Raw genomic sequence first — 26,816 nt, forward strand, 5'->3', positions numbered from 1 at the left:
GCAAACCTTAAGTGCTTAAATATTTGAATATTTCCTTGAATATTTCTAAACCGTGCAATATAAGAAAAAAGCATTTCTGCTATATTTATCCTCTTATACAAATTTTCAAAATAAGATTTTGGGGGTATTCTGAAAAGTTCCTGAATTAAGCATAGTTTCCTTCATTGTTAGTCAACTTTTCTAAGTTTTAAATATATAGTTTATGGTTCCCTGTAAGTTCCTGTACCAAACAATTATTTTCTCCTCAATTATATAATTTTTTAATTATTTAAATAATTTAAAAGAATGAAATATTTTTTTTACATTTAACAAAAAGATTTTTGGCAACCTGGAATATATCTAGATCAAACAATAGTTTTATATATAATAAGTTTTCCTATTATCTATCAGTAGTTAAATTTTAAAATATGATTTTGGGTTTCTGAAAAATTCCCGAAAAAAACTATATATATGGTAATTATTTCCTCTGTTATTCACCAACTTGGCTGGATTTTAAACAAGAGGTTTTAGTGCTTTGGCAATTTCTTGAACGGGATAAAATATGAGACCGTTATCTTATAAAAAGCACGTGCTTTATTTACTGCACGTACTTCTTAAAAAGCATTTTTTAAAAATTTATTTAACTTTATCTATCTATCTATCTATCTATCTATCTATCTATATTATATAAAACGCTAATACGTACGTATGTATGTATCAATAAAACCGATGATATTTCTTTTCTCGCGCTGGCAACAGTTTTCATTTTTAATTGATTGGATTCGGCGCGCAAGAGCACCTAGTGAGCATCATATGGCTAATCCATGTTATATAAAACGCTAATACGTTTTAATTGATAGGCTTCGGCGCGAAAGAGCACGTAGTGAGTATCATACATAGAGTTAAGAGTATAAGTAGAGATGGCATTTCCCACCCTCCTATGAGTAGAAACTGAAGTAACTGTCGGCCATCTTGGATTATGCAAAGCATTCATTGTAACCTATGGTTGCATCGCTAATAAATGGAAGTTAATAAGTGTCAAACAAAACTTAATTTTCTTATTGCTTTTAGTTACACGAAAAAAAAAAAGCGCCTCATTTACTACAATTTGATATTTATGAAAATAACATAACTAAAGATTAAATTTAATCATTTTTAGGCCAAATAATCTAATATTTCATGTATGTAGATTTATTTTTTGACACATAAATGACAAAAAAAATAGTTTAAATTAAAGCGCTTTTTATTTTAAACTATTATTTTTTCATTTAATGCTTAAAAAAGAAAAATTAAAAATAAAAAAAAACCTCAAGTTTTTTGTTAGTTATTTTTTCATGCATTTATTAATTTTATAAGACAAACTTTCCCTTTCATAAATTATATCCCTGAACAGTCATTTTTTGTTGATTGAATCATCATAGAAAATAATTGAATTTTAATACTTTAATAAAAGTTGTAAAAAAAAATTCTATGTTTATTAAAAAATTTTAGTTAAAAACTTTATATATTATTATATTTATCTTACATATTTCTTTCATTTAGTAGAATAACACTGAACTTTAAATTCTTTTTTCTCAGTTCATGAAAATGAATTTCTTATTTTATTCTTAAAAAATACACAGACATAAAAGAAAAATAAATCATTTTATTTATTTTTACATTATGTACAATCAATTTCCATATTTTTTTAAAGTAAGTACTATCAGAGTTTATTAGTCAAAAATAATAATTCTTCACTCACAAATATGAATAATATATGTTGGTTATTCGACAGTAAAATATTGCATTAAATGTGTTACAAGTGATAAGAATTTAAAATATACACTTATTTATACACACATTTTAAAGTACACAAAAAACAAAAATTTAAAAAAACGTAACTTTATTGTTAACGATTTTTTCCTTGATTTATTAATTTTAGAAGAAAAACTTTCCCTTCATAAATTATATCCCTCAATTGAAGCATTGTCTTTTTTTAAAAGAACTGAATTTTAATAAGAGTTGTAAAAAACATTTCATACATTTGTTAAAAAATTTGAATTAATACTTTAATTTATCACGATCTTGTAAATGGTTTTTGCAATAATATTGAAAATGATAAATAGTTTAATAATTATTAGAGTAAATTAATATTTAAATTATTTACAATAAGAGTTTTTGTTCACTAAATTTTTTTTAATCAATGAATCTGTAAGACCATCAAGCAGATTTATTGTTCTATCAATCACATCTTCTGAGAAATGCTCATTACACAATTTACTACACGAAGAAGGCTTTCAATTAACTCGTCTCACAGCTTTGATCCATAACTGTTTACGTTTTTCATCTTTAGGAAAACTGCAAATAAAATTCCAACTTAAAAGCATGAACATAAAAACTCGTTAATTATATAAGTCTTTTAAAAAAGATTTATAATTAGCAATTAGAAGCAACTTTATTAAAATTTTGATAATTACAGTTAATCCAATCGATTATTTCAAAAAAATAAATGCAGTAGCACAAATAATCTGTTTTCAGTCTATTATGCTCAACTAAAACCCACGACTCCAATATAGATTACCCACAACTGAAACTTTTAATTTATTTCATTAACCTAAATGTATATCAATTATTAATTAAATGCAAGGACTGAAGTAGTTCGCAAATTGAGAGTATGGCAGATTTTTGCCAGTTTCTATAGTTCACTGGATTTTCTATTATAAAATTTATGGAAAGGTTTCCACCAGGGTTATAAAAGTGAAAAAAAGTAACAATTTAGGTGAATTTTTTAAATTATGTTTGTGTGTTAAAAGCTCTCAAAAAATTTCATGTCATTCTTCAGTGCAAGAGTGATCATAAATAAAATAGCAGTTGAATAAAAATCAAATTGTTGACAAACTGGACATCGCGATAATTTTTTTAAATTCCACTTAATAGCAGAGCAACAGTTTGGAATTACAATTGAAAAAGCAACAGTGCTGATTTTTAATGTTTAGATTACGAAATAATGATCAATAACAGTAAATAACAGAAAAACACACAAAATTATTTGAGAAACTCTTCATGATAGATTAAATTTCATAAAAGCAAAAAATATTGTAGCAAATAAAATAAATACTTTTAAAAATTCCCACTAATTCGAATAACACATGATACTATAATTATGCCATATTAATTGTCAATTAAGCAGTATAAAAGTAAACGAAATCACATTATCTTATCTACAATTAGTTTTATAGTTTTGATATTCTATAAGTCACTTAGAAGTTCTATTTTGATTCATTTCAATAAAAATTGATGAGAATCAAGGTTGGGTTTGAAATGAATAGCTAATAGTTAAGAAGAAGAAAAAAAATCTTTAGTCTTCTGACATTAAAGATACAGTTTATTCTAAGAACAGAATTTAAAAATACTAAATTAGAAAATGATGAAGAGAATTGAATTTACACTTACCTATGAAATGTAATTCCAGGCATTTTCTTTGTCCATCGATTCGTACAGCCGTATGCAAAGCAGTTCGTCATTTTTACAAGCAAAATATAATTAAATTCAATGTTTAAAAGGTAAAATAAAGAAAATCGTTAAAGAGAAATAGAAAAAAAACGATAAAAATAACATTGATTAGCAAGTTCAACGTGCAGAATATAGCAGCATTCGAATGTTTTGCATAAACCAATATGGCCGACCGGTTACAGTGACGGCTTCACTGTTACTTTCTCATGTCAACTCTACCTATACTCTTTACTCTATGGTATCATATGTCTAATCGGGTGAATTCTCACCGAATTATCAAAAAAATTCTCACAAAATTATCTTCATCGAAGCCGATGCTTTACATCCGGCGTTCAGTACTATTTCATATTGTTTTACAACACATGGTTTTAGCCCTCTGGTGGGAAAGACTTTAAAACAAAACTTACAACAGTTACTTTTCTAAACAACTGAAATTTAGAATAGTGTGATTAAGAAAAATATGCGAACTGCTTTCAATTTCAAATTAATATTGAAATGCACAGGTTTAGAATTTTCTACAGTGAAAAGTTTTCGGAACTTCAGTGTTCAAAAAAGTATACAAAAGCTAGACGTTAAGAACGTATCCAATGAGCGATCAAAGCGAGCATCGGATTGCGAAGCAATCCGAAATGAACTGCGAAAGCAGTTCCGGGGGTTGGCACCAGCGAGCAGGGGGCGAAGCCTCCTAGTTTTTAAGTAATTTTTTTAGCTTCTAAACTTATATTGCCAATAAAATATCTTTTCACAAAATAAAATTATATTGATTAGATATTACGAAAAATAAATAATTAAAACAGTTAAAAGAAAAAAAATTTAAATTAAAATTTAAAAAAAAGAAATAGTTATACATGAATAAATATTTGTAAAAAATGTTAATTAAACTGGTTTTGAAGTCAAACTAGTAAAATAAAAGTCAATGAATTAAAATAACCCCCAGTAAAAGTAAAATATTCTAATTTACTATTTTCTGGAATGTGACTCATTTCTCTTTTTATAAAAATTTCAATAAAGAAGTCTTTTCAAAATATTTATTACCTTTTATATGTATATTTATATGCTTAAAGCAAGTCACTTTCATTGTTCATAAATTTTAAACCAAGATGTTATCTTTCAGTGATGCGATCGCAATAATTTGATAATGGTTCTGAAAACCGGTTAACACGATTTTAAAAAAAGATTGCGTAAATAACACTTGAGAATCTGCATATCTTAAACTGACTTATTTTGAAATCCGAAGTTATATGCAGTGTACAACCAGGATCTCATGATTTCTGTTATAGCTTGTGATGTAAAATATAATAATAAGAATGGGGAAATAGCTATTTTTCGAAATAATGAAATAAAAAGCAAGAAATAATAGTTTTAAATTTTCAAAAAAGCTGTTCGTTCAACAATACTATGACTATAGCTTAACGTGCAGCAAACTATATATCACCCTAGACAACCTTTGTTCCAATAATCAGATTTTTAAGTATTTTAGGTACATTGGAAAAAAATTTCGGATCAAATTATAGTTGAAAGTACTGGCACCCTGAATGTAGTATTCGCAAAATCCATTTTTCTGTAAAATTCATTTTCACCGTAAGACATTATACCATAATCTTTTCAGTAACATCTATTTATTGAGAGTGATTCAGTGGTTTTGTTACCGTAAATATTACAGTAAAATTTACGGTATATCAGATATTTCGTTCCATGAAAATTTAACACCTACCTTCTCGCTCCTGTGAAAATGACGGGGTGAGGTTTCGCCCTCTATTTCTCGCTCCCGTGAAATTTTCGAGCTGGAGTGTCTTATAACATGCCAATAAGAATAAAACTAATTATTTTTTTCCCCCGGAAAACATTTTATTTCTCATTTTACACACCAGAGGGCAGTACCAGGATATTTTTAAGATAATTGTAGATAGTTAGTTTATTTTAAACTAGATGACAGCACTAATCAAATACGTGTACTAGGAAAAATAGGCACTTTTATGACCGTTTTCTCGAAAAATAACAGATCGTTAAGGGGTTATTATGGTAAAAAGTACCGGTACTCTGAGTGCCAGTACTTCTTACCAGAATTTTTACAGTGTACTTAAATCAAGCTTAATTGTTAAAAAGTATTAATTAATTACAGTTAAATTGTATTTATTAATTAAGGCTAACTATTAAACGCGATACCTAATCAATCAGACACAAAAATGTACTTTTTCTAAGTAAACAACTCTTATTACTTATTTATTTTTTTGAAAGATTTGTATTTCGGACTATTTATCTATTTATGGGAGTGGGCAATCTGAAATTTAAAAGTTTGGCCTCAATATTTTAGGCAGGATAGCAGTCGAAATATAGCGCATCAATAAAATTCGTTTTTAAGATTCCACGCAAAGAATTTCCTAATATTCAAAGAAATTGCTTTTATTATTTTATCATGATTGAATTTTATAATGGTATACAAGATTTTTATGCCATTTTAAATTGTATAATTTTTTTAAAAAATAATAAAACACAAAATTTGAATGAAATCGGTCAAATAGTTTTTTGAGTTATAAAGCTTCAAAAATGTCATACTTTTAGATTTTGATTTCTCAAGTACTATTTGCGTAATTTTGTATAAATTTTTTATTTTGTCATTGAAAGTTACATACTTTATAACTTTTTAAAAATTTGTATACGCTAAATAACTATTTGTATGCACTGTAAAAAATAGATATTCAAATTTCACGACACTTTCTCTGTTTTTTGGGAAATTTAAATGAATTTTCTCTGTTCTACTCAGAGTGAACATTTTGTCATTTCATCAGGAAGCGAATTTTGTCAAAAGTAAAGAAATACTTTATCACGCCCCATGCCCCCAGCAGGAATTGAACCCGGGATCCGCCTGCTACGAGGCCAACTCCTTTATCATCATACAGTTCGGCTGTCTTGATTCATCACTTTATTTTCGATCGTCTAGTCTTCATCTTAGTTTTGTCATTTTAGTTAACCATCTCGCTCAATCAACTACGATAAGATTTCAAATTGATGAAGTATTTTCGTCATATATTTGATTACTTAGGTTTTCAAGCTACGATGATACTGAAACAAATTTGCTCAAGCTACACTGTAATAAATTCCAAATCAAATCACGGTATAAAGTACCAGCACTTAGAGTGGTCATCCATAAAATCTAGTTTACTGTAAAATCCATTTTTACCATAAAATTGTAATTTTTACAGTAAAAACGGATTGTAATTTTTACGGTAAAAACGGATTGTAATTTTTACAGTAATATTTATTTAACTAGAGATTCAGTGATTTTACAGTAATTTTTACTGTAAAAATTACTGTATATCAGATTTCTTGTTCTGTAACCCGCAAAAATGGATTTAACTGTAAAGAGTACCGGCAACCTGAGTGCTGGTACACTTAACCGTAATTTGCTCCGTAAATTTTTTACAGTGTACTTATAAATATACTCTTCATTTATTTGAAAAACTATCAAGCGTGTAGTTTCCTGTGAATCAGAATAAATGTAAGTACTGAGTAGCGATTTATAGTTGACAATTATTTAGCAAAAAGTGTTAAAATATATCCAACATGAATTATTTTTAATTTCAAAAAGTCGCCAAATGTAGCGCTAAAAAGAGTTGTATGGCAAAACCATTAGAAAGAAAACTGTAAACAGGCTGCTGTAGCCTCGGTAATGTTTAAATGCTAACTTAGCTGAGAGAATTCTTGGCTGAATAGGGGCTGAAAAGTAACTCGATGCAAATCAGTGTATTATACTCGATAAATAAGTCATCAAATATTATAATGTATGCCATTAAAAACAGCACACTAGTCGAAAGGTGCGAAGTCATATGTCTGCATTTGGTATTTAATAAGAATTTGAATTGTCTTGGGTAAGTTTGAAAACGCTAATATCTATAATCTAACTAAAAAATAGCCTCCAGATTTATTGATGGAAAACATGTAATTACATTCAATATAAATGGAAATATTGCCTCAGTACTTTTTTAGCTTAATAATTTTAAGCTTTTCCAATCTATGTTTAAAACTATTAGCCAATCATTTGCAATTAAACTATAAAAAATTGAAGAATACAAAGGTAATTATGGAAATTTAAATTACTAGTTTTATTACTCAATGGGTTAAGAAAAAAATTAAATTGACAATTTCATGCCTTTATTAGCGAGCTCCCAAGGTCTTTGCTCTAGATATTTCTCACTACTTGAATTATATCTATGCAAATTTGCAAACATATTCTTATTGTATTATCATATTATTGAAGAATAGGATTTTTACCATTCATTATTATTTTTTTATAAGTGAAAATATTGAATACATAAATTATTATAAATTTTTCTATGTTGCATGCGGTTGGATTTTCTACAGCGATTTGAATTTTCCAAGAAAGTTTAAAAAGCAAGGATTGCTATAATCTAACAATAAGTTAAATATTATGACCAGGAGTAATTAAAAAGGACATTGTTATTATTACTACTGTCATTTTTAAATGGCAAAAGCAGCAATAGCAATACAATGCAATAATTGCATTGCATTCTGTCTATGTTACAGATGTCATTGTGTAAACACACGCAACGAAGTGTGTGTTTATCCTGCTCTGATTTTGACATCCATTTTACTATTTTATATGAATTCCTATTTTTTATACCTAATTTTATGTAAATGGTCCTAGTTTTTGGTTATAACCAAACAATAACTAGCGTTATAATTACTTGCTTTTATTTTATTTATCAAAACTCTATTACCCGTATTATAATATTTATTTAAAAAAAATTTCTTTTTGCTAATGCTTGGTCGAATTTTTTTGGTAATGATTTACAAACGGGGACCCTCTCTTAAATTTTCAGTTTGAAAATCAACCAATATATATGTGACACAAGAACCAATGACAAAACGGTAAACAAATGATATGATAACCTGAAGGTGATGTCACTGAAAATAAGGACAGCAAAGAATATCACGGTTACCCGAAATGGGGTATCTGCAAGCTTGAACGAAAATCATTGAAAAACCAAAGAACCCCCTATTCTACATCTAAACCTCTTTGGTAATTTTAAAGCTTCAAGTCAGGCAAAGTTTTCATGGAGAATAACTGGTTAAGTTGCAAGAAGGAAATGTTGTAGAAAATAATTCAACTTTGAAAGGCAATAGTTTGAGATACATATTTAAGTGTTAAGATTATTTTTTCCTTCGTTTCAAGAGATGTGAGGAAAAACTATTTATCAGAATAATTGTCATTTGAACCAATAATCTGCGGAATCAGTTGAATTCTTTAATACTTAACGCGTAAATGTAAAGCTGTTAAACAATTATTTACATAATAAAAATTATTGATTCAATTGAATAATTTTTTACTCAATTCTGCATAGATTATATGAAGCAAAATACAAACCCATCAGACATAGAGGGGCTTCAAACCATGACAAATGCAAGCTGCATATGACCATAGCCATCCCAAATAAATATATGAATATAAACAAAGTGAATGCATAAATGGCTTTCATGCACAATTTAAAATTATTCTGCATATGCATAAAAGAATCGAGGTAACAACTCTCACCTTCTGAAAAAATTTACTAAGATTTCAAAACAAATATAATTTTAATTATTAATTTAAAGACCTGTCATTTAAAAAAGCTTACTTTTTGTATTTAATATTTAATTAAATGCAGAATTTACTCTCACTTTCCACTATTTTTTAAACTGTAAAGTATTTGTTCCTCATTTTAATTAACAGAAAGAAAATTATTAAAATTACACAGAAAAAAAAATCTAGTAAACTTACCGTACAATATAGTAATGACATTTCTGGGAAAAACATCACAATTCTGGTAATAAAATCAAAACATATGGTATTTATAAACCATTCCTTTGGTAATGTTCTCATTCATATAACAACGGTTTGCCAATTATTTTAGTTTTCAAAACAATTACCAAATCTTTAGTAAAAAATTAAAAACTGCAAGGTAAACTTAACCGAATAAATGGTTTTCATGCCATGCTTCAAAAATTCATGCTAAAATTAGCAAATTTTGCTACATTTACCAAATTTTATCACATATTATACCAATATACATAATAGTTAATTTAACCCAAATCATTACCAAAGCACTGCAGTAATAACTACCGAGCTTATAGACCCAGAAACACTGTAAATTTAACCATATTCTTGTAATTTTGACCATACTTTTTTTCTCCTTGTACAAATCAACACTTCAAATCCCAAAAACTCATCTTTTATTTTTTAAAAAAAAAAGATGAGGTAATACCAACCACAGAAAATATTATCTATATAAACTTCATTTTATATTTCTTAATTGAAAACTACTAATTAAAAAGAAGGATTTTTTCACAAACGTTCTCTTAAATTATAATTCCTTCATGTTTTTCTTACAATTTCACATCATCTTCTAACCGTAGGAGTGAGATTCGAGCTCAAAATTTGTCAGGTAGCTGACGTTTATTATTTCGTAAAAATTGACGAGGCTTCAGGGCTAGCGGCATCCTTTAAGAAAAAAAATTTCCGCTTTAACATTTATCGCATCTATCAACGGTAATTACAGTTCAAAGATTCATCCCCACTTTGGGCCCCTTCTTTTAATGGATAGACAGAAGTAAGAAAGTCACCTTAACAATTAACGAAAATAACTTAATAAGCACAAGAAGTAGGGCATTTCTATGAGTCGTATCATTTTTTAAGATACTAATCTTTTAACACCGCCTTTTACACTTAGATTGCTTCACTAAAACAAGTAACACTTGTTTTTTTGATATAATGATATTTAATATAACGTTCTAAAATGATCCATTGAAATGATAGTATTTTGAGTAGTATTTTAAACGCATATATGCATCAGCATTCACTTTATGTTAGAAAGTCCTTCAAGTAAATCGGTAAAAAATGAGTATTTGCAGCTGTCTCTTATAAAAAGGTTTAATACTTTGAGTATAGGGTTGCTGTAAACGAAAGTCATTTTACGTCGGTTCCAAAACTATTGTTTTCAATTGATGGTACGAATATTGTTAATGGTACACATACCGTTAATGGTTTCTTCTTTATTTCATTCTTAATTGATTCTTATTAGAATTAAGAAATACTGGTTCAAACCTCCAAAAAGAAAAAGAAAAAGGTTTACGTTGTACTGGAAGTAAATAGATGTAGAAGCAATGTAAGAAGTAGAAGGCCAATTTGGTACAATTGCCATCAGTCTCTATGCCATCAGTCTTGGTACAATTGCTATCAATCTCTATGTCAAGACACTAAGATACTTTTCTGTTCTTCCAAGATAGTTATAGATCTTTCGAACTTGTTTATTTGTGCTTTGTTTTAAAAACATCAGTTGAACGTGAGCCTTAATATTTATACTTTGACCACATTAACATGAAATCAAGTTCAAGAAGGATTTGTTTGAATTATACTATAACGCTCAATTTTACACCAAATTTTGGTTGCAGCAAATTTGAACCATATTATTTGGTACAACAATCTCAAAAACTTATAATGACATGATATTATATCTAATTACTGATACAAACACTTAAAATGTTTACAGCTACATATTCTTAATGCTATTATAGTAGTTTATATATTTTATAAATATTATGTTGTAATTCATTTCTAAACTACACTATAAAGCATTCCGGATTGAAGTACGGCAAACAGTACCGGCACTGTGGATGCATCATCTGTAAAATCCATTTTTATCATAAAATATTATACCAGAATTTTTACTGTTTTATTTATTTCAGTGATTTTACAATAAATACTAATGTAAAAATTACGGTATATCCGATTTTTGTTCAGCAACATATTACGGTAAAGAAGTACCGGCAGCCTGTGAACCGGTACTTTTTAGCGGAATTTGATTCAGAATAAACTCTTTAACATTAAAACATTTAAAATGGCTATCTAAAAATATTACTGCTTTGTGAAATGCAAATAGCAGCAAAAATATATTCACCTATCTGTCCAGTAACTTCAGAACCATATACATTGGGCAAAAAAAAATAAAAAAGGGAACATCTTGCTAGTATGCTTGTTAGTTTGTGCAGACGAAATTTTTATTTTATTTACTTTTTTCCTCCAACGAATTCAGGTTTTTGAGTCTCAAAATTTGAGGGTAGCAAATAATCCAGGAAATATGGTTCTAATAATTTAGGAAAGAGTGTGATAGCGTTCAGGCCCTTTAATATTAGATTCAGTTTTAATGTACAGTCGTATGACTAAAAATATTTTGGAGAATATAAAAATTTTTGAAAACAGTGGTAAAAATAATTCTTTTGTTATCCAGATTGGTGACACTGGGGAGTCAGTTCTGTTTCGCAGACAGCAATTTGTAGTCCTTTCCCGCATTATAGTAAGATACTGAACATTTAAAGGTACATTTCCTTAACAACAGCAAGAATACTGCTTTTAAAAAATATACTTTCACATTGATATACTTATTCTATGCAATAAAATAATTTATCTCAGTTTACCTTTAAAATCAGTGGAAAACGTAAAAGGTGATAGTGAGCTAGCGTCAGCCCTCTTTTTCCTTTTAAAAACTATTTTAGGATGCCCGAATTTCAATTAATTTGTCTTCACACCTAAATATGTCTCAATTTTAATATTTATTTAATAATTTTCAGTTCCGATTTATCTTTTGTTCCTGTTTCTATTTTCAGCGAGATCCTCGTAAATATATTCAATGATAAAGAAACCTTTTTGAAAAGGTGGAAATCGGTAATAAACAACCACAAGATTAACGCTTCATTTAAAAATAAAAAAGTAGGGAAAAAAGTACAATGTTTATAAAGCCTTTTTGACTTCTAAAATAAAATAAATTGAAACGTGTATCTAAATTGAATCTCTAATGTCTCAACACTAGTTTCCATTGTACTTCTTTTTTTTTTATAATGCATGGATTTGTTAAACAACTGTCGGAAGGTAATATACTTCAGCATTAGTAATTACTTTGAGAGAATGTTAATTTCAATTTTGTCCCATTAATTCTGACTTTATATCTCATTTAAAGAAAAAAAGAAGCGTGAATACTTCACGAAACGATGAACTTTTCTTCGAAATAAATGTATTCCAACTTCAGAACATTTATTTCCCAGAAAAACAGATCCAAATCAACTCACGTTCTACACCCGTGATGCATTATGGTTCTGTAGATTACAAATGTTCTCGGAGTCAAAAGATTCAAAGAACACCTTGTATTGATAGAGTAACTTATTAGAATTTTATTCATTTTCCTTTCTTCAGACACACGGCAAAGTTGAGAATCATTGTCACAAATCCACCCCCGTGTTTCACTTTTGCGCGACGAAGACGTGATTTTATTCTTTAATCACCAAGAAAAAGAGATCGAGGATTCCAAATTCCGAAAAAGAAAAAAAAATGGCGAACAGGTTCCAGGGCGCCCGAACATACATAGATGAATGACCACACTGGCAGAAGCATTTAGAACGTTTTTCAACTCCATCAGCCTTCTTGTTGTATTCCGGATGATTTCTTTTCCATTTTTTTAGAAGGGTGTGGAGCTTTTCAGTTTTGATAAAGGGGGAGTGGTTTAGAGAAAGTGGTTAGTAAGATTCGTGCGAAGCAAAACAGGTGTTTATTTCATTTCCGTGAGCTTCGATTTGATTTGAAAATGATACCCGCTTAATGTGTTTAAGGATATCTACTTAAGATACTGTCAAGTCTTTTTGTTACATCCGTCAAATAAAAATAATGAGATCTATGATTCGAGAAGATAAGGAGCTATGCTTTAATTTGAATAAATGTATTAAACATTCATTAAAACTACCATTACCAATCACATTTTACCTGCTATGATTCATTAGATTATATATTAATTACATTTATCGTGGATCATAGGTGCTAATAAGCTTTATAAAACATGCATGAATGGATGATTTAAAAATTGAATGGTATTCAAATGTCAAAGAATACTATTTTATCAAGTATTCTATTTTTTTAAGAACTCACATATCTGAATTATTTATCCATGTCTATAAACAGTGTATTCATACAGTGGGCTGAAGGTAGAACGCTCAATTTCATATCGTTTTCTAAAAAATAACTATTTAAAACAATAACGCATTTATTCTAATTGCAACATTAAAAATTTTATCCGGCTCTATCTCTACCACCTTTATTATAAGTTTTTAAAAAAAGTTTTGAACTTAACAAACTAAAAAATACGATCAAAAAAGACGCAAAGCACATTTTATTTTTTTTATCAAATGCTAAATATAAAAATTATAATTAAATAAACTATAATTTTAAATGTAATTTCAATAAGTTTTTTAATCAAAAAAAGTATTATTAAATCCTAATGTTGTTGCACAGTACTTGAGCGGGAAACAAAGATAGAACTTTTTTTATATACAAAGACTAATTAGACTACCTGACAAGCGAGTATTGGATAATGAATAAACCAGAAGAAAATAAATATACTTAAACGCGAACAAATGATCTTGAGCATAATTTTTGATGCAGTAAAAGCGACCTTGGATTACATAACAAATTTAGGAATTCGGTAAAAGAGAATGACACATGGGGAATATAAGATAAAACCCTTGAGTTAAACTACAAATGTAGATATTTGGTCTAATTGAAAGTTATAGAAGTTCTGTAGATCTGTTTGCTTGGCCATATTTATAGATATGAAAACGGAAACCCAGTTAAAAAAATGACTTTCCTCAAAACAGAGGGAAAAAAGAAAAGAGGCAGACCACGTACTACATGATTAGATGTTGTGAAAAAGTTGCTAAGCAGTCTGCAGTTAGTAGATGGAGAGTAGCCGGATAGATAGAGATGGATAAAGCTGGTTGAAAAGGTCATGGCTATCATAAGACTGTAGTGCTTTAGTAGAAAAGAAGTATATTTATTTGAAAGATAAACAATTATGTACATATTTGTGTTGTCGCTCCTTATTGAATAATATTTGTATTTGAAGCATAAAATCATATTTAAATAAGTTTTTCTTTGTAAGAAGCGTTCTTGCCCCATTTTAAGATTTAAAAAAAAATTATGTTACTACTGTTAGTTAGTTAGTTTACATGTTCTAGTATTTTTCTCTTAGTATTTTTTAAATGAGATAAAAATTTTTGTCTCAACCTAATAGGAAGATTGTGTAAGAATTCTTTTTCAGTAACTATGTTTTTAGAAATTAATGCTACAGGCTTTGTTTTAAAGTTTTACGCATCAAAGTTTAACAGTCCGTAATACAGCTATTGAATTTCGATCAATTCTTGATAAACGGTATGGCATATTGTTTCATGTGTATTTTAATCACTATTGGTGGTCTAGTGCTAAAGACATTTGTGAAATTTTTCCAGATAACGACATGCTGTTTTGCTAGAAGCTAAGATTACTCATGTTGAAATGCTATTTTACTCGGAAATTTTACTAACAGGTAAATTCAGAATTTTTCCAAAATATTCTGAACCGAAATCAGTACCCAATTACTCAACGGTGTCACACTTAGCTTACCAATTGAAGACAACTGGATCAGTAGTTGACAGGAAAGGTGGTGGTACTCCTTGTATTAAAGACAAAAACTTCTCGCTGAAAGAAGATTGGAATGAAGTTTCTGCGCATCCTGACTGCAGGCAAAAGAAAAATATTTCAGCCGAAAACAAACATCTCAATAGTCATTCCTAACATCTATACTGCTATGTTACTACTTCCTACGTAGTTAGTTTACATGTTTTGGTACTCTTCACTTAGCATTTTTTCAATTAGGTGGCAATTTTCGTCTCAAACTAATAAAAAGACCATGTAAGAATTTCTTCCTTAGTAAGGTGGTTTTGATTTTTTTTCCTAAAGCCTAATTTTAAGTTTTGCACAACAAAGTTTAACAGTAATACTGAATTTGAATTCTGATTAAATCTTGGTAAATTGAATGCCATTTTGTTATACTGTTTTATGTATATTTTAATCAGTATTGATGGTCTAGTGCTGAAAACTTTATTTGCGAAGTGTTCCAAGTTAGCTACATGCTGTTTTGCTAGGAGCAAAGATTATTCATGTTGAATTGCTAGTTTGCTTGAAATCAGTACCCAATCACTCAATGGTGCCACAATTAGTTCACTAATTCAAGACAACTGGATCAATAGTTGACAGGAAAAGAGCCGATACTCTCTCTATTATGGACAAAAACTTCGAGCTGAAAAAGGAGAAATGAAGTTTCTGCTCATCCTGACTAAAGGTAAAAGAACAATAATTGAGCTGAAAACACTACAACAGTTATTCCTAACATCAATACTGCTTTTTTCTGCAAAATTTTTCTAATTTAGAAAAATATATTCGCTTTAGTATTTTGGTAAATGAACTACAATTCAAACCTTTATTGTAACACCCAAAATTAACAGTAATAACAGTAGGTACCGTGAAACTTGAAGTTTAAGTTGATTGTCTTCCAGCCTAAAATAGTAATAATTATTTAACGAATCTAAATGATTCTTTATTTTCATTTAAAATCTCAAACTGGCACGTTTACGAATCGTTTAACTATCACGTGCGTGACTTTTAATTTATCCTGTATAATATGAAATATATGAAATAATCGTAATGTAAAGAAAAAATACAGTACAACAACTGCCCTGACTATGCACAGGCAGGCTAGAACTCATTCCTTTACAATGACAGCTCAGTGTCTTAAACACTGAGCCATTTAGGCTCCAAAAATAGCATCAAAAGTAATTATAATTAAAGCAGTGATTTTAAATATTAAAATATTGAAAATTGATATTGTCACTCTTAGCAGTCATGTTTTGATATTTTATAAGACTTAAAGAGATTAAAAATAGTTTTTCTTTTTGCAAAAATAAATAAATAAATAAAAAGAACGATAGGGTATTGTTACGTATTTTAAAGTTGTTCCTTGCTTTAAAGCTTGGAGTGTTTTAATCACAATTAGAAAAAAAAGTTAACACAACAGTCCCGCCAACCAATTTTAAAATTTATGCTTTCTCTTTATCTATTTCCTTTCAAATATTTCAACCAGGGTTGATGAAATTTATTGACTATCTTTAAAAGAAATTCAAGAAACGTAACTATAATCTTTTCTTGATACGACAAAAGTAATAAATCCAATAGCAAACACATCCAATTAAGACACGAAAAGCGATAAAAGAAAGTTTCGTAAATCATGGCGGTAGCTAACATGTCAAATTTACGCTTTGCGCATTTAAACACGTCCATATCAACGAAACGCATCGAAAACTGCAACTAAAACACTTCATTCAAAGCCCTGTATAATGGATATTCTTGAACAAATATTAGTGATGATGAAACTAATTTCATGTCGCTTAGTGTTTATATAATGCAAATGTTTTTGCTTCATATCTTTCATTCTGATTACTGATAAGTATTAAACTTTTTAGCTAACGCGCATTCAGAAATTGGCAACTTTTTTTTCTTAACAGTTCGTAGGCTGATAAATTTTTTATAATTATTAGTGATGTCTTAAATACAAAAACTGTCGGTTTTGAAAAATTAATAACTGGAAGCCAGTTAAAATTTAAAAAATAATTCCTTCAGCAAACTTATGTGAGACATCATAATTTTTTTCATCCAAGTAATATTGGTTTTAGTTGTAACATTTTCCAACAGATGGTGCTACAAAACGAAAAACTTAACTGCTAATATATTTTAATATTTCACCGTAATTATTTTGATAAAAATTAAAAATCTCAGAAATTTATTTTCCTATTTGAATTTCTGGCAAATTCGCGTAACTGGAATTGAATTTTGCAAAAGGTTTTATTATTACTAAATGTATGGTCAATTTTGACTAATTTGTCATAAGAAGATCTGAAGTTATCCATTAGCCCTAGATCCCTGCCCTGATCATACATAGTGAAACTGAAACGGTGGGTAAGTAAAATAAATATGTTTGCAATTTTATGCAATTAATTACATTATCTAGTTTATTACTCAACCAACAAAACTGGTTAATTTCTTTGTTTCATTTAAAAATTAATGATATAACCAATTTTATTAGACATCCATACTATATGTTATGCACATAATCATCTTAAGGGGTGAAATGTTTTATGCACAAAAATCTATCCGACAGTTCTTAAAAGAATATTTAAAAAGTGGTAATTTTTTTTCGAAAACTATTTGACCAAATTTTGTTCAAATTTCAGATTTTGTCTTTTTTCAAATAAATAGCTGAAAACTAGGTAAAATTTGCATTTCTTACAAATCAAACAATTATAAATTTTAAAAAAAGGAAGTCAATCAGTAATTATTAAAATTTACTTTTTTTCATGCAATTCTTAAAATTTTCAATAATTTTTCTTAGTTCACTTAAATAGTTGTAGAAATACACAAAATCTAAAATGGGAAAAAAAAGAAAAAAAAAAAAAAAAAAAAAAAAAAAAAAAAAGGTGAGATACGCAAAAAGTAAAATTTATGTTCTGCAACTGAAACTTCCGATCGCTCTGTTGACTACTAGAGTAACAATATGTTATTATGACGCCACTTCAAACATAAACAAAATTTTTCCAGAAAATATTGTTCCAATATTTACTCAATCGAGACAATATTTTTGAAATTGTGGTCATATTATGAGGATCAAAACCACGAATCTTTCGAAAAAATGTAAATATTTATCCGGATGATGTAAATTTCTGTTCCTTGACTTTTTAGTTTAAACTAACGTCCGCAGTAATAAATAAAAATATTTAACTCTTAAATGAGTCCAATTTTTATTTTTAAGAAATAATGTTTAAAATCAACTGGGAAATTGATGTAGTTATTGGGAAAAATACAAAAAATACCGCTTTAGAAATTTTTAAATTAAAAAAAAAACATATTATGTAATTTTGCATCAATCCCTCCATGAGTTTTACCAATCTACCAATCAATATAACATAATATTTAAAACAGATTTTTTTTATAAATAATAATTTTCAAACATAATTACTTTTTATAAAAGTAATTGAAATTCATTAAATTCTCCCAAATGAAATTGAGCTCAAATAGCATAACATTAAAGAAAATTGTCACAGATGAAGAAATAAACTGTCAAATATTCTATTTCCGTTCGGAAATCCTAAAAATGGTGTTGGTAAAATTAGAATGTAAAAGAAGATGAAAAAAAAGAAGAAAAAAAACATTGTACGAAGGTTGCTACATAAAGAGATATGAGGTTTTAAACATATGATGCATATGCTATTCGAGCTTATAGAGTTATACCATCAGAGCTATAAAGTTTATCTAGATGTTCCTTTTTCTTATAATTTTTCGTATGATTCGCATATGAATGTCAAAATTTGTTGAAAATTTAATATTATTGAGCATCTCTAAGGAATCCAAGAAACTCAAAATGATCAAACGTTTTCTTACTTTACTTTTTAAACATTTAATCGAACATATTAAACCAATATTAATGCATAAATAAATCAATCATATTATGAATACATGAATATATACATACATGAATAGTTGTATTGAAATAACGTGTTATTATGAATAATAGCTCAATAATTATACTGTTTTGACACTTGGAAATTAAATGTCGAAGAATCTGAGAAATTAAGATGTAGATGTTGTCAAGTGTTTAATAATTGCAATCTAATTCATAACCTAGAAGAACAATCGGATAATATCCCATCCATTCTAATTCTTATTCAATTATTTTTATAGTTACTCTCAAATCATTGGTTATATCTGACAGTGCTGTATAAGTTGAAATGAAAGTTCATGGTAGTCTAACTCTTCCTCCGAGCTATTCGAATTCACACTAAACTTAATATGTCTCAATACATTGAACTTTAGAAACAACAATGAAAACATTAGTATTATTTGAATCACCAACTTTGAAATGCAAACATATGAGCCAACGTTTTGTTTATAATTAAGTTAAACGATTAAAGTCCTATTTATATCTCATATGTGTCATAGAATTTTTTTTAAAAGAAAGATAAAGGTAAGTTTTCCAACGTGAATCATGCAAAATTATCTAAATTGACAGTTTGATGAATAATTATAAAAAAAGGATTAGCCTTATTTTATGCCAAGGCAATATTTATCAATAAAATATTAAAAGTATTTAACTATACTTTGATTGTTAATTACCGATTAGAAATGGTAGAGTTCTCTGGCTCTTTGTACGAATTAAGTTTTAGGCACGCGAATACCAACTAAATCTAAATTTCGAAGTACTTTTCATGTATGCCTTTGATTTATGTATACTAAAACATGAAATTATGGCATAGAAGCTTGAAGAATAGAATAAAAATTGGTTAATGGGAAGTGGTGAAAACTGGTGATAAAAACTGCCTTAAAAACTTAATTGTGACTCTTCTTAATTTTTCCAGCTCTATAGTGTTTGAAATAAATAGACCATTCATTAGAAGTAATCACATCATTTTAATAATTTACAGTTAATATTACAATTCAATGCAAGTTGAAAAATACAATTATTCTTATTACTGTATTAATTTGGTTGTAAACTATAAAGTAACAGTTATGTCAAGTTAGATCGTAGATCATAATTCGCAGATTATAAGATACCACTTTTAACAACAAAGGAACTAACAAAAAAAAAGTTATCAACTCGTTATGAGATATAAAGCTAAAAAGACAGTTCTTGTCGTATGAACTTGATAAATTCTTCTTAAATTGTAACTTCTACTTTCACTGAGATAGAAAAAAAAATGAAAATGGCCTTAGAAATATAGAAATGAATTCTTTATAAAAAAACTAAAGTTAGTCATTAATGTTTCAAAGAATATTTAGGGTAAATTGATTGTATTAACTTTATTAAATTCTAAATCTAACAGTATATTGGTCGAACTTTAAAGCTTTTTTTTTTGTGGATATTTTACTCCAAACTTTGTAAAACAGGTACGTAAATGCCAAACTTTGATGCACCTTTCCCCAGAAAATACTAAATCGATTTTCAAACACTTTTTTTTATATTTCCCTATTTATGATGCACTTTTTAATATCAAGTTGTTTTTGAAATTTTAATTTTTTAATTTAAAAAAAATGCCTGTCAAAATTTTCTTAAACCTTGAATTCGATTTCAAATGTATAATTTTCCAATTTAGAAATGAAAAAAAAAATCAATTCGTTTTAATCAATGCACCATAAAAAAGAGTGACTAAGGAAAGGAATTACTTTTAAGAAAAATGGATTCACCTCTTTAACATGAGTTGGTTTACAGTTGGCTCTTCTCAAACAAATTTTATAAATTTAGTAAACAAAATAGCATAATGGCCGTTTCAAAAACTGCAATGATCAGTTTTGTATTTAATTTACCAATTAGACACTAAACAATAGAGTTAAACTTAGCTTTTGAACAACCAATCAGCTGTAGAAGATACCTTTCCACCTGTTGATATTAAACTTAAAATAAAACAACGCTTATTTACAGGGAGTTTAATAACAAAAAAAAACTTACTGTCTTGCTTTTGTTCGATAATACATGAAATGAAATTCCATAATAGAATTCTGCATTTCTTTAACCCTTATTTTGTCATACGTAATTATCTTTTTTTAATTTAATTTAATAAAGCCTAGTTACCTAAACCTTTGCTTTATTGTAATATAAAGTGCTAAATGGGAACACTAAAGAGCTGGGTAAATTTACGAAAGCACTTAGGTAATGGTTTTGGATAAATTCACAATAAAAATATAGTTTCATAATACGTGATATAATTTAGTAAATGTGGTAAAATTTGGCAAATATGGTAAAATTTGGTAGATATTTCGATACCTAAGAGTAGAGCATGGGATAAAATCATTTTGCTAAATGTACTTTTCTTTTTTTGTTGTTGCTAAATGCGGGGAAATAAGGTTATAATTTTAAAAATTGGAATTTCCGGTAAATCGTTAAAAACCAAAATATTGTATATTTCAGGTTTTATTTACCAGATTTATGGTTTTCTATTTAACAGAAATGTCATTAACATTCAGTACGATAATTTTACCAGAATTTCTTTTCCGTACATTCTTCAAATAAGAATTGCAGAAAGATATTTTAATCATGTTTAGAAAATCAAATCTTATATTATGTTTTCGATATCAGTAATTAAACTCTACTCAAAGGCCTTTAATAATAAAATATGATAAAAAAAATTAGCGATTTTTCTCAGATAAATTCTACAATATCTTTCAATGGTCTCAAAATATGCTTATTAAATTTATTCTCTATTTAGTCCATCTAAATTCGTAATAAAAATCCAGTTTTCGAATAACTCACAATGCTAATTTAAAGCAGTTTAAATTAATAGTATTTCCACTTCATTACAAGTAAATAAGACAAAATATCGGATCTAAATGAAATTTAGGCTAATAAAAACCATGTGTTTTACTCAATCTATGGCAAATATTTTTACAAAATAAACACTACTCGTGACAACCTGCTGAGTGAGGCTGTTATTAAATTTATGACATTTGATGGATATTCACATATCTAAAAACAAACTTATATTTGATTGATGCGATGGAGAAATAACATATTGGGGAAAAAGTTTATGTGAAATTTTTGTCGAAAAGATGTTCGATTCACAAACCATCAATTTGAAAATCTTTGAAACTACTGAGCAAACCAGTATTAATTTTATCAGTTACTCAATTAATAAATTAACTAAACTTTCCATTGAAACATCTCTCGCTGAAGAAATTTGTTTTTATAAAACCATGAGAATTTAAGGTGTTAAGACTATTGAATATTCAGTCAAAACTGTGATAAATAAATGTGACGACGTTAGCCATATGAAACTATTCCCAATTTTGTTAGTTATAGCAAAATGATTTAAAACAAGCGAAGCACCTGGATATGTTTTTATTCCAAATAAAAATGTCAAATTAAAATTGAAAAATTTTTCTTAAACTTTATTTTTTTAAACAACCGTTTACTCAAAAATATGTGTAAAATTATTTAATAAATATCTAAAGAGGAGGGCTTTGAAATGTTTATTTGCTACTTATTTGTAGGTACTTTGTTATAGTAATTTGAGACGAAAAATGTATGTTACACTGTTAGGTATTATAAATATTTATATCCAAAACAATTTTCGATTTGTGAATGTTATCTTATGACCAAACGAAAGTTTAAAATAAGTAACAAAACAAAGTTTTTTAATGATTATTTATATAATCATTGCACAAAATTTCATGACCCTTAAATACTTCTAAAAAATCCCTTTTTTTAAAAAAATAATATTTGTAAAGTTAATATTATATTACAAGTGCACATAAATAGCATTGAAGAGGATTAACGATGCATGTGAAACATATATGCATTAATGTTTATAACTATATTTAAAACTAAAAATAAATGAATTTAAGAGTAAAGAAATATGGAATAAATGGAAAAATGTGGAATATTTAAATTATTTAAATAAAATCGTACGATTTTAGGTGCTGAAAAAAATTATCTACTTTACCTTCTTTGATTCTCGACATTAGTTAACAGAAAAGCACCCAAGCTCTTAATGGAAATAAAATTAAAAAAATAACGAAACTATTAAAGAGAATTTCATAACTTTAATTAAAAGTAATAAAAGAAAACGATAAATTCATCGTGCAGCTTATAGTAGTTAAATATACTACCGCAGAAGTGCGGTGTATACCTAAGTACATTTTTCCAGCTTTGCATAACTAAATAAATAAATTAATGAATAAAAGAGTGGAATAATTCTTTGTTTGTTTGCATACTCTGTTCATTCTAAAAGGAAAGTTGAAATAAATTTAAAAAAATTTTTTTTTAAACATGAAGTAATCAAAAAAGTACTATTAATAAATTCGAGCTATTTCCACACTTTTAATTCCAAACTTTAAAAAAAAGGTTTAATATTCATCTATTTACATTTAAAATAGATTACACAAACGGTGTTTTGAATAATCCTTAACATTTTAAAGCCAATTGAGTATTTGCAACTCGATAAGAAGTGAAGCGATTATGTCTAACTATATGATATAAAATTCAAAGATTCAATTGGATACTTGAAAGTGACATCACGCGTGTGTATCGGATCTAATTGGCTTCTGAATCACCAAATGCTACGATTTACCGACGGCTACGTCACTTGTAGGTATCCAATTCTAAAAAAAGCTAGCACACGAAAAACTTGTAGTAAAATATCGTTTACTTCTGAGTTTTGTTTTCTAATCTTTAATTAAATCAACAATAAATATATTCATGTAATTATATAGAAAATATAATTGGGTATAATATGAAAAAAGCACAACTACTTCCACTTACAAGGAATAACATTTACCTTTTAGTTTAATTAATAAACTGAGTTTTAAATATGCTTACTAAATTCATAAACTTCGGTAAAACAACAATATAAATTATTTCCAAAGGAACTAGACTAATACAAATCCAACCTGGCGAGTAGCGACTTATAACAAGACACTTCGTTTGATGCTTTTACTTGTTGCTAGAAATCAGGTTCGCAGAAAATGCTGTTTACTAGTTAAATTTAGTAGGAATAACACGATATGTGACGTAGGCTATAGTATACCCAATTAGATTATCTTACATCACTTAAAAGCTAAAGAATAAAGCAGTCAATAAAAAAACGTTTTCAGAAATATTATTTGTAAAATCGTTAGCTCAAGTATTCATTTTCTCACATTAAGACACGATTTTTCAGATATTCTTCTCTAAATATGTTCTTACGTAATAAATCTTATGCAGGTAAAATATTTTTCTTAAACATTTAATGGTAATCTTACAAGATAATTTTTAGAAAGATTATTTTAAGCTTTCATACCACAAAAAAAAACTCGATTTTTTAAAGTATTTTTTCGTTTTTTTTTTTCTTGCGTTACGCGGTTACTGTTAGTGTGACAGAAAAATCTTTACAAAATCGTTTTATAATATGCATCATTCTCCTATTATTTAGCTTACTTTCGCCGAGGTCATCATCGATTACTTGACGTGATGAACATCATTATTGTGATTTCATTTCAAACATATTTAGTTACTCCTATGCTAAAAACGTCAAAAACCAATCAGGCAAGAAAACAAACATGTTTTTTTTTTGAAGGATTATAATTTTATTAATCTTCCACAAACAATACCCTCATTTCTGAATAAATCCAAACAATCTATAAAATATTCCTAACTGATTATAGTGATTTGCATGAAATTTGTCAACTGATCTCCCTATTTACAAGCCAATCAAAGTATTTATTTCAATCAATAATCGACCTAATTATTATTCGAAAACGCACAAGCGAAGTAGGTTAATGTTGATGATGTTACAGTTACACAGTAATAACTTTCAGAGAAACAGTTCCATCTCGATGTCTTAAGGTCACAGAAAGTAAAAATCTGAATATGTATCCAGATCACCCATTGTTTAAATAAAAACAAATTGCATGTATAGTCAGGGCCCGCGCTAAGGATTTTAAATTATTAGCCAGCAAATTAGTCAAATATTATAGGTATTCGTCTATTTTCTAAAGTCATCGCTAAATCCAAATCTTAACAATTTTTATGATTAATTTTTTTCCGACAGAAAACTATTTTATGGTAGTTTGTTTCAGGCTTATATTATTTGGAACGAATTCTAATTGCTTTTGCGGAGCTTCTAAGGTAAATTACTGTAAGTGAATAAAAAATACTGATTTGTTTAGAAATATTCATTTTGACGTAATTTTAAGGATCAAATTAAATACATATTTTTCTTTTCCAGTGGAATAAATCATTCGCCAATACTTTCGCCTAAACACAATTTAATTCACCAAATTTACGATTTTATCACATTTATTGAGGAATGCTTAGAATTGCTTGGAATGCTTATCGCGGGGCCCTAATAGTATGCCAAGTACAATTTTTAATCTTGGACTAGGTAAAAATTAATCATTTCCTAAAAAGTTGTTATTTTTATAGGATATAAGTGAATATTGAAACAATAATTGAAAAGTTTTTAATGAGAATTTTCGGGTACAAAATATTTTAAATCATTTTTTCCTTGATAATACGCTGTCTTTATGTAAATTACTAGTTTCAAAATTGTTCGAAGTCTAGATCAAATCAGTATTAAACTTATTATTGCGTATTTTAATAATTTACTAAAACAGATATTATTTTAAACCAAATTAGTAATAGTTGAAATAATTTTGTATCAATATTCAAGACGTCAATTAACACACGGACAGAAGACGCAGCAGTAATAAAAAGAAAAATACATTAGGAATTATTGGTTCATATACTATATACTTATGCTAATATGAGGAGAAAAATTCAAGGCTTTTTTTTAATCTTAACCACTACAATAAGAACAATTCTTTTTTGTTTAGTATACCAAATTGCATCGTTTATAATAATTCATGAAATAGAACGAAAGTTAGTGGAAGATGATGAAATGAAAGAATACATGTGTAAATGTGTGAATTGAAAAAAAAAACGAATCACTGAGTTAATTAATTGTCGAATTAGTAATTCGATAATTCATTAAATCTGCAGTGAATCGTTTAATCTGGGTGAATCATTGAATAAGCGAATTAGTGAATGATCGAACCAGTTAGTGAAAAAAAAAGTTAATAAATTATTATTTGTGGTACGGCGATTATCGAGAACAGTTTTTCGCCGTTCACTTCTTTTAGAAATCTGTTGATTGATAGAAACACTTTCGAATTTAATACCCAGTAGCTTAAGTTATTTAGGGTGATTTGACAGTCGCTTGGTTCATAAATTTTCATCTCCTATATTTATTTAAATATAAAATTCCCGGGATAGCCTGGTTGGCAGGGTACTGTAAAGTTCGAATCCAGCCCGCCGAACACTCACCCGTGTAGTGAATGGTGACTGATGCACGCTAAATCTGTCTGATCACAAAGTCCTCCATGCTCCCATAACAAATTATACCCCTGGGAGTACTGATTTGGAGATTGATCGTTCTCGGGTTAAGGCCAAAATTACGATATGTTGATGAATAAATGAATGTATGAATGCGTACGCCCTGTAAACGGATGTGACGTATGGATGTGGCAGAACTCGAATTCTTGGTCATAGGTGGCTCCACTGGAAAACAGAAACAATCGCACCCCTTGCCTTAATGGTCTACAACTACAACAACAACAAATAAAAATAGAAAAGGTAAAATTTTAAAAATGTCCTCAAAGAGTTTTATCTAGATGCTTAAGCAAGTTTGTTTTGTTAGGGATAGATCTTTTCCGTCATATTGTTCGCATACACGAGTATTGAAACAATAATTTATGATTAGTTCAGTATTTTTTAGAAGAAATATTGCGAGCTGCGGTTAATTTGTATCATCATATTTCTAAAATTTAGTCACTTCTAAAATTTGCGAGAATAACAATTTTTAACCCGTTAAAAACAATATTGAAGTTTAAAAAAGGAGAGTTTTAAATTGTA

General features: G+C 28.0%; 1 protein-coding gene and 1 long non-coding RNA gene across 2 annotated transcripts in view; both read right to left on the minus strand.

The window, feature by feature from the left end:
• Positions 1 to 26,816, minus strand: part of LOC147806286 (protein Wnt-4-like) — a 146,822-nt gene that overhangs the window by 111,407 nt on the left and 8,599 nt on the right. The window lies entirely within an intron of this gene.
• LOC147806287 (uncharacterized) lies at positions 2,173 to 4,009 on the minus strand. Its single transcript, XR_015428556.1, has 2 exons — positions 3,412 to 4,009; positions 2,173 to 2,316 (listed from the first exon to the last, which is right to left on the minus strand). It is a non-coding gene; the product is annotated as an uncharacterized LOC147806287 (long non-coding RNA).

Source organism: Parasteatoda tepidariorum, chromosome 8 (assembly GCF_982258835.1).
Source record: "Parasteatoda tepidariorum strain Cologne lab strain chromosome 8, Ptep-v5.0, whole genome shotgun sequence".
Lineage (NCBI taxonomy): Eukaryota > Metazoa > Arthropoda > Arachnida > Araneae > Theridiidae > Parasteatoda > Parasteatoda tepidariorum.